We start from the raw sequence: 12,813 nt of genomic DNA on the forward strand, positions 1-12,813 counted from the left end.
GTGCTACCTAATATTGAGCCATGTGCATTAGCGTGTCACTGATTCATCTCTTCTTTTCTCCTACACAGCCTATCCTTCCTAAGCAGATTTATAATCTCATAGCAGCTTCCCTCATACGTCAAGGGTTCTGGAAAGGTGTGTACCCAGAAGCTAATTACAGAGACAGATACACCAGTTGCTGGTTCACTGGATATCTGTTAATAATTTGATACTTCTAACCTCACTAAATGACCTCAGATTCTCTTTCTTCTCTACATTAGAGAACAACCCTTCACTTCTTTTATTTCTGTACTGTGGTTATTTTATTGCTCATCTATACCCTTGGGGCTATCTGATATGTATCACTGTCATTTGAGAATGAAAGCATCAACCATGACTTCTTAAAACAGGTTGAGAAAGTTTTGTACATACCTCAGCAAAGAAGAGTGTGAAGGGTTAATAAAAAATGTTGGTAGATTGGACAGATATTGCTTACAGCTGTTAGGTATGTGATCAAATCAATATTGGAATTGTGTCAGCCACTGAGGTGCACCAAAACACCAGGTCTCTGACCACTACAGGTATGCGACAAGGAAATGAAGGTAGATTCTTGACTGATGTGAAGAGGGTGAATGTTGTGTTCTACTCTGCAGCATGCCACCAAAAAAGCTTTAAAGTGACCAGGAGTGGTTAGACAGCACCTGCTATACTTTGTGACAGCGATGTTGAAACAAAAGAGTTTACATGGAAGCAGTTGAATTAGCAGAAATACCTTAAGAGGAGGAGGCAACAATGCAGTGCGTGTTAACATATCTAAGCATGTTCATTCTTAGGTCACCATAATCAAAATTCCATAAAGAAGGACTTCAGGCAGCACAGGAGGGCTTTGATGTGACTGATTAATGAAAAAATTAAGTCACCTTTTTATTATTTTTCACAAAAACTGTAGAATGGGATAATTTTGAAATTAACAAAAAGCACTGAATGGATTATAGGGTATTAGCTGTTTACTTCTTTATGAGGGTAGATTCTTTAAGCATTGACAATAACAAAACAGGATTGTGGCCAGACTGAGAAAAGAGAACTTTAGAGGCTAATTGATAGGAGTTTGTTCATGGGTAGAAATCACATAGCAGTAAACACTCAAAACCTGTGTTGCAAATACTGTAGCAGCATCTACACTTCAGAAAACGAACATAGTGTTGCAAAAGTGCTTGCTGAGAGTAGAGATTGTAAGTTTTCTTGGAGGCCTGCTCTAAAAGCATCATGTAATGAGGAGTGCCCCATCCTCTCCTTCCCCACCCCGAGACCTGCCCCTCCCTCCCAAAATAAATCTGTGCCTAAATGATGGAAATGAGAGGTTTAAATAGAAGACTTGGAAATAAGGTTATTTCCAGCAGTACCCATTTCTGGAGAAAACAGCGACAAGAGAAACACAAAATTATCTAATATAGAAGTTTAAGATAGTATTTTATGCAACTGGCCAAACTTCCAAGCATAAAAATGTAATATGCCTAGCACTATTAAGTTGCTGAATATTTAATGACAATATACATATGATTGTATTAAAATATAATACAGTATGCAATCAGAAATCTCATATCTCGGCTTCAGTGCCCAACTTATTACTGAGAAAAACACCAGAAACTTCTGACTTTTGTCAGTGTAGCTGTTGCCATTATAAGTAAATATCAAGGTTAAGAAATATGTAGCCAATTCAGGAAGCTACATTAATTCCTAGCAGTGTTAGCGCATAGTGGGTGTTAGTCTACTTGAAATAAACAGGAAAGATTTCCTTTTATTAGCTGTTATTCCAGTTTATTTGCAACTGAATTGGAATAACTCCTATTCAAATGCATCTGGGTAAACTTTAATTTTCATAAATTAAATGACACACTGAAAAAGTTGAGGGCAAAATTTATTCTCACATACTTCAGATGAGCTCGCAGTGAATCAAAAGGAGCATGGCCAGCAGGTTGAGGGAGGTGATTCTGCCCCTCTGCTCTGCTCTGGTGAGACCCCACCTGGAGTCCTGTGTCCAGCTCTGGCGCCCTCAGTACAGGAAAGACATGGACCTGTTGGAGAGGGGCCAGAGGAGGCCACAAAACAATCAGAGGGCTGGAACAGCTCTGCTGTGAGGACAGGCTGAGAGAGTTGGGGTTGTTCAGCCTGGAGAAGAGAAGGCTCTGGGGAGACCTTATTGTCACCTTTCAGTATTCAAAAGGGGCCTGTAAGAAATATGGGGACAGACTTTTTAGCAGGGCCTGTTACAACAGGACAATGGGTAATGGTTTTAAACTAAAAGAGGGGAGATTCAACTAGACACGAAGAAGAAATTTTTTTCACTGAGGGTGGTAAAACACTGGCACAGGTTGCCCAGAGAGGTGGTAGATGCCCCATCCCTGGAAACACTCAAGGCCAGGCTGGATGAGGCTCTGAGCAACCTGATCTGGTTGAAGATGTCCCTGCTCATGGCAGGGGGGTTGGACTAGATGAGCTTTGAAGGTCCCTTCCAACCCAAACTATTCTATGATTCTGTGAGACTTTCTCTACTTCCATTATTTTCTCAGGGTGCAGTGATAGGACAGTAGTTAAGAGGTTCGTGAATATGCATATGTGGGGGTTTGAGTGGGGTTTTTTTTGTTTATTTTTGGAGCTGCTAGTAGACTGTATGAGTTTCAGTAAAGAATAGAAAGCAATGCTTCAGCTGTGAGTTACAGCCATGAGGATTCTGGGATCCTTTTAAGTGAAATTGATACTGCCTGGACTGTCCAACTGTTACCCCAAAGAAGGGAGGAAAGGGGCATCCTTGACATTGTCTCCTGTTCACCCCAGCTGCATAATGTTTTTGTAACTTTCACTGCATTTAAAAACTCTGACTAAGGCTGACAAAAGCACGTGCCTTACAGGAGAATTAGACCACACCAGCTGTTTTTAGGATGTAGAAGTCACTTAGCTGTCCCTGGATTTCTGATGTAACAGGGTTCCTGAATCCCTGGTAGGTGGAAGTCCATCCCAGTCCTGACATTTTAAATTTCTTTTTATTTTAAAAGGAAAAAATATGGTTAGTAGGAAGTGGGGCTCTTTCTCATGATTCTCCAGTCCTATTGAGCAGAAAATTATCTCCAGTTCACTTTTGAGTAGCTGCGAAGTGAAGACACTTGTCCTTGGCTCTATCAGTGTAACAGTTCAGTCCTGAAACGCTGGGATTCATTCCACCTAGGCTGTCCAGAGAGGATTCAATTCTGTCATAAATCCATGACTGGCAGACATGCAGTGAGCTGCTGTCTAGAAGTACTTTTATCTTCCCAGTGTCTGTACAGGGAGCCCCTAGACAGACCACGTCATCTGGACACGTCTCCATTTAGAGAAGAGTAATCTCATTTTACTAGTACTTTTTATTTTCATAACAAGCTGCTGCATTCTTTGGTGCCAGTAATTGCAGTCATCTACATCAAAGCTTCCAAGATGGCAAAACAAAACAAAGAAACAACCCCCACCCCAAAACAAACAAACAAAAGAAAACCAACAAAACACAAACCAACCAAACAAAAAAATCCACAAACCTAAATCTCATTCTCTCGTCTTTTAATCTTGCAGGAAGGAAACTTCCTTGTTCATTACTCTACAGAATATGTAGAGTGTGGGCATGGTTGAAATTATGGGAAATGATGCTGTTAATAGTTCCCTGCATGTAAAGGAGAACTGGATAGGACTTTTTGAAACTAGTAAGCAGGCAAAAAAGTGTTATTCAGAGCTAGTACTGTGTGTTACTAGCCTGTTTCAGTCATGACTTTTGTTCAGGGGTTTGTATGTGAAATCAGAAGTAAGACTAGCAGAGTAATAATAGTTCATGTAACAACAACGCAATGCAAGAAAGAAGTTTGCTGCATTCTCTTAAAATTTGTTTAAAGGTTTAAAGTCAACCTGGAATGTCATGTCCCACAACAGCTGCACCATGACCACTACACTAGATGGGAACTGAGGTGCACTTCAGATCAAAGGGAAACAACCATCACTTTCAATCTCTTGGTAGAGGATTGATGAAAAGCAATTCTGTCTGTGTTACCCTCGTGATTAGATTTGATTAGCTGATGCATTCATTTGATGATTTCAGAATTCGATTATTTAAGACATCAACATTAACCAATTTGATTTATTGATCCAAATTCTTTGTGACCTAAACTTGGCTATAGTTAGATTTTAATTTTAAAAATTTAAACCAGTTTTGGCCTAGTGATATGTTGGCTTGTTCTTAATATTTCCTTGCTAATTTTTAGAAAGAAAATCTATGCCAAGTGCATAGATCTATGGTTTGTATTTTCTTTGTTCTTTTAAACCAAGAAGTCTTGAGGGGAAAAAAAGGTAATATGGGTTTGGTATTTGAAAGGCTCTCATTAAATTAAATCATTTGTTCCCACATATTGCACAATACTTCAAGCAGCAGTGAAATAATACCCTGTAAGTTGCAGTTTGCTCATTAGAAGATCCAAAATTAACTAATAACAGGTAATTATACACAAACTGCTAGTTGCTCATTTTGGCAAATCTTTTCAATACATCTGTTCACACACATAAAACCACATCCATACTTACTGTGAACTGAGTTAGCAGAAAGGTCCATATAAATAGCAAAAGAAAACCCATCTAAACCCCCAACATTTAGCTCCACTGAAATATCACGGTGTTGTTCAAAATGACTCATCAAATTCATGTATTCAGAGACTTGGTTGGAGGTCAAAAGCTTTTATATTTCAACAAGCTGCTTCAATGAAAGTCAGTTAATCCTGAAATGGTTGGGAGTGAGTACAGTGTGCTAATGAGCTAGAACAGAGGGGAAAACACAATAACTTCAAACTGTGGGTGGGAATCATGACTGGATTTCAGCAGAAAGGTAAAAGGCTCCTACAGTTGAAGGTTCATTCTGCAAGAAGCAGAAATATGTGAAATATCTAAACACAGCCCCAGAGGATACCTTGACTCTCTAATGCTTGAGAATATCCAGAATACTGTTGAAAACCACTGCTGCATCACTGCTGCTGAAGCAGCCTTACAGCTTCATTTCTTCATGGCTTTTTGTCTGGTCTGGTGTTCAGGCCAGACCACTTGAACTTATGTAATGGTGGTGGAACCTGCCAAGGCAAGGAGGAGTCAGTGTGTGACTTACTGACAGTGGATTCGCTTGAGCAGCCCAGCATGCTGCAAAAAACAGAGGACTCTAGGACCTATTGGGTACCTTGTGTTATTTGGTACAGACTGTCACAGTCCCTGGCAGCCCTGTCACGGAAATTTAATGAGAAAGGACCACAAAACATTCACTCTGTGCTAGGAGTGCTGGAAACTAAAAATGCAAGAGCTGACTGTGATGCTGAACTCTCAAAACTGTGGCAACAGAGCAGAGCTGTCTTATGGGTTTTCTGACCCAGGCCAAGTGTAGGAGCCAAGGATTAAGTCCGATCTCTTTTCCGTGTGCCAATTACATCATTCCACCTGAAAAAGATAGTTGCCTCATTAAATGATGACTTGGCTTTAGCCAACTATCACAAAAACTGCTGCAGTATTGCAGGAGTGTCAAACTAAAGTGGGTAACCAAACATGTGTTCTGTCTTACGTTTGTAAGAGCAGCAAAAAGTAATAGTATAAGACCTTTTCACTGGCTTGGTCTTTCTAAACATCTGAAACCAATTTTGGACAGCTTAAATAACAGTATCCCACATGCTAAGATTCTTCCTGTTCAATGGAATATGCTGAAAGGAAATTGCTTTGCTTAATTTCTAAAATGTTGGTTTTAAATTTTCCAAGGGAATTGTCCTACCAGCAAAGAAATTAAGTACTGACCGTGCAGCATGCCTGCTGCCCTGATTTTTCAAGGTAATAAAGAAATTCGGGTCTTCCTTCCTTGCCCCTCTGTAACTCAGAGTAACAACTCTGTAACTGTTTTCTAAAGAAAGAGTGAAGCTAGGTTCTAACACAAATAATGTTATTTCCCATGGATATGTCTACTAATGGTATAATGCAGTGCAAAAGTAAGATGTGCTTTTAGGCTATTTTCTGATCCCCTTCATACAAGCTGCAAGTTCAGTTAGATGTTCACTGATCTGCCTCTTTCTCTCCCAGTCTCAAAAAGCCGTATTACTGGGAATGGCAGAAGAAGCGTAGGCAGAAAACACTTTGTTCAGTCTTGGCTTATGTGTCGAGTGCAAAAACCATCAAGGAAGGTCATTGTCCACAAAGTCTCACAGACAGTAACAGATTGGGACTTTCCCTGTTTTGTCTTATGGCAGGGGCCTCCCTTGTTTCTAGTTCAGCTAACAGTGGTGAGCAATTCATGAATGAAACAGCTGTGCAGAAAGCTCTCCATCGTGGGCTCCAGGACCTTCTTTTATGGTCATTGCCTTGTCTCCTCTGTTGATCCACCATAATAGAGCTCACAGGCTAGATGGGAGAGGACATCTCTTTGAGAAGATACAGAGTTGACTCAGTTTTTCATTTCTTTCTTTTGCAACACCTGCTACCTTTCCCTGTCTTCTGGAAAAAGCAAACAAACAAACAACCCCCCCAAACAAACCAACAAACAAAAAACTAATATAGAAACAAAGCTTTTAAGGGTTTTCTAGCTTGCTTGAGGGTTTTTGAGCCTGAGACATAAAGCACTGAGTTTTCACACACACGCGGTGGGAAAGGTAACTGAAGTGGTTGTTGAGTGTATGTAGACTGTAGAGTGACTTTAAAAACATACTTAAGGGATGCAAGAGAAAGCAATCAGTTAAAAGCTGTATGGCTTCAGGGAATGTGGGCTGAACAAGGGCTGCCCTTTTCAGGAGAGGGAGAGAGCTTCTTGGCCTGTCAGACATGTGATAGACATTAGTGGCAGGAATTACAGACAGTGCCCCGAAGAAAGAATCAAATTGTCTATTAAAGAAGGGTGTAAAATGTATATCCTTTCCTTTAACAAAAAGAACTGTTTTTCCTCCAAAGTTCAAGCAAATCAAGTGGCTTTCATGTTTTTTTCTGTTTGTGGCCAAACTTTCACAACTGGATATAAAGTTGGGAGGCGTTTTCTCATGTGATGTAGTGGAGTGTATACTGTGTATTCATTCTCCTTTTGTATTCCTGGGGGAGCATTTTCAGTACAGAGTGTTGGACAAATTCTGAATGTCTTTGGTCATGATTTCAGTCAAGAAGAGAAATGTTGTTTGTACCTAGGACCACTGTACTTTGCATGCAGATGATTTTTCCTAGGTATACTGGTAATGATATATCCTTTTCTCAGAACTGGGGTGAAGTATCCCAAGCAAGATCAAGTCTGTCACACCTCGGAAGTTTGTATTGCCATCAAAACTCCCCTTCTCTTTTTCCCCCTCCACAGTTCTTTTGGACTGTGCTATTCACATTCCTGCTTCATTTCTTATGTTTAGTATTATCTGGGCAAGCCTTTGGCAGAGACACTTTTTTTGGAGGGGGCATACTGTTTCATATAAGGAAGTGTTGCAGTCTCTGGCCCTCTGAGAAGAGCAGGTAAGCTCTTTGCAGCAGACAACAGCAAGAGGTAAGGAGAATATGCAGTAGAAAGAGTTATTCTCTCCTCCTTGTGTATTTACAACTTCTAAAATACGATTTTGCAACATCAAAATTTATCTCACCTGTAAGGATACAAACGATCTGGAATTCAGTCTTTTGATTACTTCTTGCCATTTCTACTTAGAATTTTGTTCTGCTTTTTTTCTGCCTTTGCTTATTTCTTTCACAGAAGTAAGCTTTTTTTCTTAGTAGATTCAACAGCCTGTCTGTCAGGCACGTTGGGGCTGCATGGTGGGTAGAACAGCCAGCAAGAATATGTGGGGATTGCATGAGAGTGGCATGAAAAAGGCTGAGACAGATCTGAAGCTGTTACCTGGACTCCTAGCAAGACTTAAGTCGTAGTGGGTCATGTTCAAGGTCTAAGCTTATGGCCATAAAAATGCCTTTTGGAGTTTTAAAAAACTATCAGTAAGGCTTTCCTTACTCCAATAAAAAGCATTGCACTGGCACAAGAAAAGTCAGTTTTATCAGTTAAGGAAGAATTGATCACATGACCAATATTAGTCTCTGCATAACTGCACATTTTCATGACTTTCTCTTTTTCACAAAACAAATGTAATCAAGTCTCAGTCACTAGTATATGTGGGGACATGTACATATTCACATGCATGTTTAGTCATACCTCTCGATAAAGGCTGTGTAAGTGTGAACTGTAAGTTTCAGTGTTATACTGAGATACTGCCTTCTTATGTAAAAGTTCACCATAATTATGGTGTGGTATGTTTTTCTCTGTCAGTGGATTTAATAAAGAATGGTGGTCGGGGCTTCTGAGCAAAATAATTCTGAGGAAGTCAGTATTTCATGGCAAAACACAAGTGCTGCTCCTCTAAAAAGGCGTAGGTCTTGTACTCCCTTACGTGGTTACCCCAAGATCTAGCTGCAGCCTTTGGCTCCTCATGAATGAGAACCTAAAGAAGTAGCTTCGCTGCAATGTAGTAGTAAGTTTTGTTAAGTGTTCTTTACCACTAAGAGTCGTGTTATGTTCTGTAGTTTCCAGTAGGTACCATATCTAGTCTTCTATCCAGTAAAGCTGGAATTGACAGCACAGCTTGTGACAGCTGAATACTCACTTTGGGGGTCCGGTGATGCATGCTCCAAAAAATGGGCACTACCTAAGGTTGATAGCTTATTTCTCCAAGTTCTTAAAAAAAAAAAAAAAAAAATTTAGTTGTGTCTGTCTCTTCTGTCCTAGCATACGTGTTTATTCCTCTTCTTTCCATGCATCTTTATTTGCAGTGATGTTTCTTCATTGTCTCTCATCTGAGAATGTGAGATCTTCTAGGCTGGGATTTTGTCTTCCGCTACATTGAATAGAGCATAGTCCTATTTATCTGTGTTATCTATGTGGAATGTGTTATTGATCAGAGCTTCTCCCCACACCTAAACTGTTAATAATCAATGCAAGAGCTAAAAATGGGACCTAGTTCTTCACATCTTGAGGGTTTCTCTTCCCCTTCTGAATTTCATAAAATCGGCTTCACACAGCTCTAAGAAACCACAGCCTCATATAGCTTAAAAAGAGGTGGCCAGAAGCCAACTTTCAAATAAACACTCTCCGCTCTTTCATTAAAAGAAAACATTATCGTAATATTAAATTACAAGTCAAATGGTGAAGGTATCTTTCTTTGTGTACAAGATATTATCCTTTGAAGTCATAGAGCCCAGAGTGATTTTCACATGAGAGTGACCAAGTAGAAAAAGGGAAAAAGTAAACAAAAAAGTAACGTTGGTTGTTTGTCACATTCCTCTCCTGGTTATAGAAACACACGTTTGGATAACAAGCTTATTGTTACCCACATCTTTTTCTTTCCCTGAACTTTAACACCCGTTATTCTTTACTTGTTGTCTAGGATATGTTACCTTTCTGGTATGCCTCTCCATATTGACAAGAAAGGCGAGCATTGCGGCTCTACCTTTGTGAAACATTTTGAAGTCAGATATTCTATTCAAACTCTCGATGCTGTCGCAAGAGAGAGTAGGAAGCTTGCCAGTGAACCTAGCTGAGATAGAGAAATTTCATGAAAAGAGCTGAGAAAAGGCCGGTTTTTGTCCTAGTCCTAGATAACAAACCTATTAGATGAGACTGCTAACAACTAGTCCTGCTGATTATTACTGTTTTTCTTCTTTTTAAAACAATGCGAATAAAACTTCTTCCTCATAGACTAGGCACTCTAGCTCTTTGTAGTATGCAGAACTGGATGGTCAAGATGGGAAGTCAGGAAAGTGACTTCACAAAGCAGAATCCGAGTCTGCCTCATTCTATACTTGTGCCAACAACTATCTTTGGACTTTGTGATCACACAGTTTCTTGTGCCCTGACCCGTTCCAGCTCAGTTGGGGGCTTTATCTGCTGCTGACAGGGTTTTCTTTGACAGCTGCTGACTGGCCGTCTCTATCACAATGTATTTAGCATTCTGGATGTGACAAAACAACCCCAAAATCTGTTTTGTTCTAGAGTTTACTTTGGATTTTTTTGGTTCTGAACTCTGTTTTAAGGATTCCAGATACTCACTCTTCAAGCAGCTTGTACAGTCGCTACCTACTGAAGGTTGCCGTCGCTTGGAAATTTTGATGTTCACCTCTGTTTGCTGGGTAACTGGGTGACATTATTGGTGAAGTCTTGCTGTTCTGGTTTCCCAGCATGCCAGTGTTTTAGCTGTTTCCCAGGTCATTTGTCTCTACATGTAAAGACATCAAGCATAGGCAGTAACAATTGTATTCTCCTCTCTTTTGTGAGTCTGAGTTGGTAAGTTCTAAATGGTATTTTACAATAACTATCAGATCAAATTACTCACTATTTGTCCAGCTTACTTAGCTTGATACATTTGAACTTCTTTCAAATTAATTAACCAAAATGAGAACTGTAGACATAAGTATAGTAATCAAAATGCAGTTTAGTGTTTTGCTATGCTGTTACTGTGAAACTCCACTTCAGAAGAAATGTTAATAGCAGTTGCTCAGTAATAGTAGGTACCATTTCTGAATTGGTCTATACCAGCATCAGATCAAGGACAACCAGGAATATAATGATTCTAGCAAATCTCTTTACTCTTTATGCTCTGTACCTACTGCTGACTCCCTCTCTGGATGCTTTTTTCCAACAAAGTATTTGTGCTATGTTATAATCAGCAATTTGAGCCTCATTCTTACACTTTTGTACTCAAACAAGTACTTTAAATGACACATCATGCTTTTGATACCAGACCGCATTTCAGTACTAGGAGGACAATAACTGGGAGCTTTTACTTCCGCAAGAATTTTTGCTGCCTTTACAGAGGCTCTTTGTGTACCAGCACAACATTAGAAGTGGCCTTGTAGCTGTAAGTGTCCTTATATAATTGATAGTTTAACTGCATTTTCCACAGTCTTCCAGGAAAAAATCAAATAACCGGTATCTCTGCATCTTCCCCCCCTTATTAATTACTCCTCTGCTCAAGTTGTGTATCACTTGGCTGGGTCTCTTTTGGTTTGGTTTTTAAGTTGTTTTGGGGATGGTAGCAGCTTCTTGGGTTTCAGTTTTTGTTTTGTTTTGTTTTCTGGTGAATTTGCAATACCTATGAGTTTTCTTTTTGATACGTTTATTTAGGCTTTTCCTAATCCCATGTTCCTCCTTGGGCTGAGATGAATGTCATCTCTGGGGCAGTCTCAGAAAGGACACACAGAGGCTTTTGTAGCAGTAGCAACTAATTAGCGGGCTCTTTCAGTCTTTTTCTATAGGGGTGGTGTAACTCCTCTCTTTGTTTTTCATTAAAAGTAAGCTGAAAGCAGAGCCCATTTTAAAGAGAATAGGTAAAGGCAAGGATAGCCTAATCTTCTTAATAAAATAGTCAATGATTAGTAAGGTTGTTGAAAGAAAATAAGCTAGAAGAAGTTCACAGTGTTAGATGTTTACTACTGATTCCACAAGGAGGGCTTTGTGATTTAGAAAATACAGTATGTCCAATAGCAGGAAATCACAAAGAATGTTCTTAAAGGTTGGTATGGTCAAATGAAATGAGCACTTATGCTTCACAAATGGCATTATGCATGTTAGAATGTCCTTTTTCTGATGAAACACGAATTTATCGGCTTAAAACATGGCATCTCGTGCTTCCTCCAAGGGATAGTTTCATTTCTTTTTCTGCTGCATTTGTCACTGCCACATCTTGGAAACAACTGTGTATATTGAGCTGATTGGTTTATAAATCCTCTATTGAATTTAATATGTGAGTGTTTTCTCATTATTAAAAATAAATGTGGCGAAACATTTTTCTTGTTTCGTTGCTGGGCAGACTTGTGCAAATGGCTTTGTGTGTGTTAATATCACATGTATGTGTGAAGGCACAGTGCACAACTGTGTGTGCTCTCTTTAAAGAAAAACTGTATTGAGAAGGACTTTGCACACAGTTTGTGCACAGCACTTGGAGTACTAGCAGGGAAACACTCTGGGAACGTGCAAGTCTTCAGGCATTTATCTCTACCATTATCCTCTCAGTGTTGCAGAATTCACTGGTAGTCATATGCTCTTCAGCAGAGTGTAGATTTTGCTATATTTTAATGAAGCTAGGAGATTATATTGTTTCTGATAAGAAACTGGACAAAGCTGGAAATTTCTGCAATGTATGGGTTAGTTTCTTATCCCTCGATAGTCTCCCAACGGATTCATATAGAAGCTGAATATTGGAGGAAAGCTCGCAGCATTCCACAGCCAAGAGTCCTGGAGAAGGAAATTAGTGCTGGCTCTGATAGTAGTTGTTCTCCTTCAGATGAACCAGAAGTGTTGATAAGACACCAGTAACCAAGTCTTCGCATCACACTTTCCCTTCATTTTACTAAAAGCACCATCCCCAAGAGGCTGATCCCACCGTATGTGTTACATGTAGTGACTCAGAGGGCTAAGAGCAGAGCAGGAGTGGGAACCCTGCTCATGATAGTGTCTCTGGTAGACATGATGCTGCGGCATGACAGCCCCTGTTCCAGTCTGGGAGGGGTTACCGGAGAAAGGTGTGTATCTAATAAAACTTATTTTAATGAGGTATGTAGTGTCCTTATACTGACTGATCCTGCTGTGCAAGGGTTAAGTTCTCAAAGGGGAATCCTTAGATAATGAAGAGCTGTTGGAAGTCATCCTTGTGTCAGAAGTAGATCAAAGAAAAAAGAAGTGCAGAAAACTGTGCCTTTGTGCTTGGATAGCCTCTGTGAGCAGAGCAGCCCCTGAGGGATTCTTGGAGCAGTGCTTATGTTTAAAGCATTCCTAAAGTTGTTCCTAGTAAA

Source organism: Caloenas nicobarica, chromosome 5 (genome assembly GCF_036013445.1).
Source record: "Caloenas nicobarica isolate bCalNic1 chromosome 5, bCalNic1.hap1, whole genome shotgun sequence".
Taxonomy (NCBI): domain Eukaryota; kingdom Metazoa; phylum Chordata; class Aves; order Columbiformes; family Columbidae; genus Caloenas; species Caloenas nicobarica.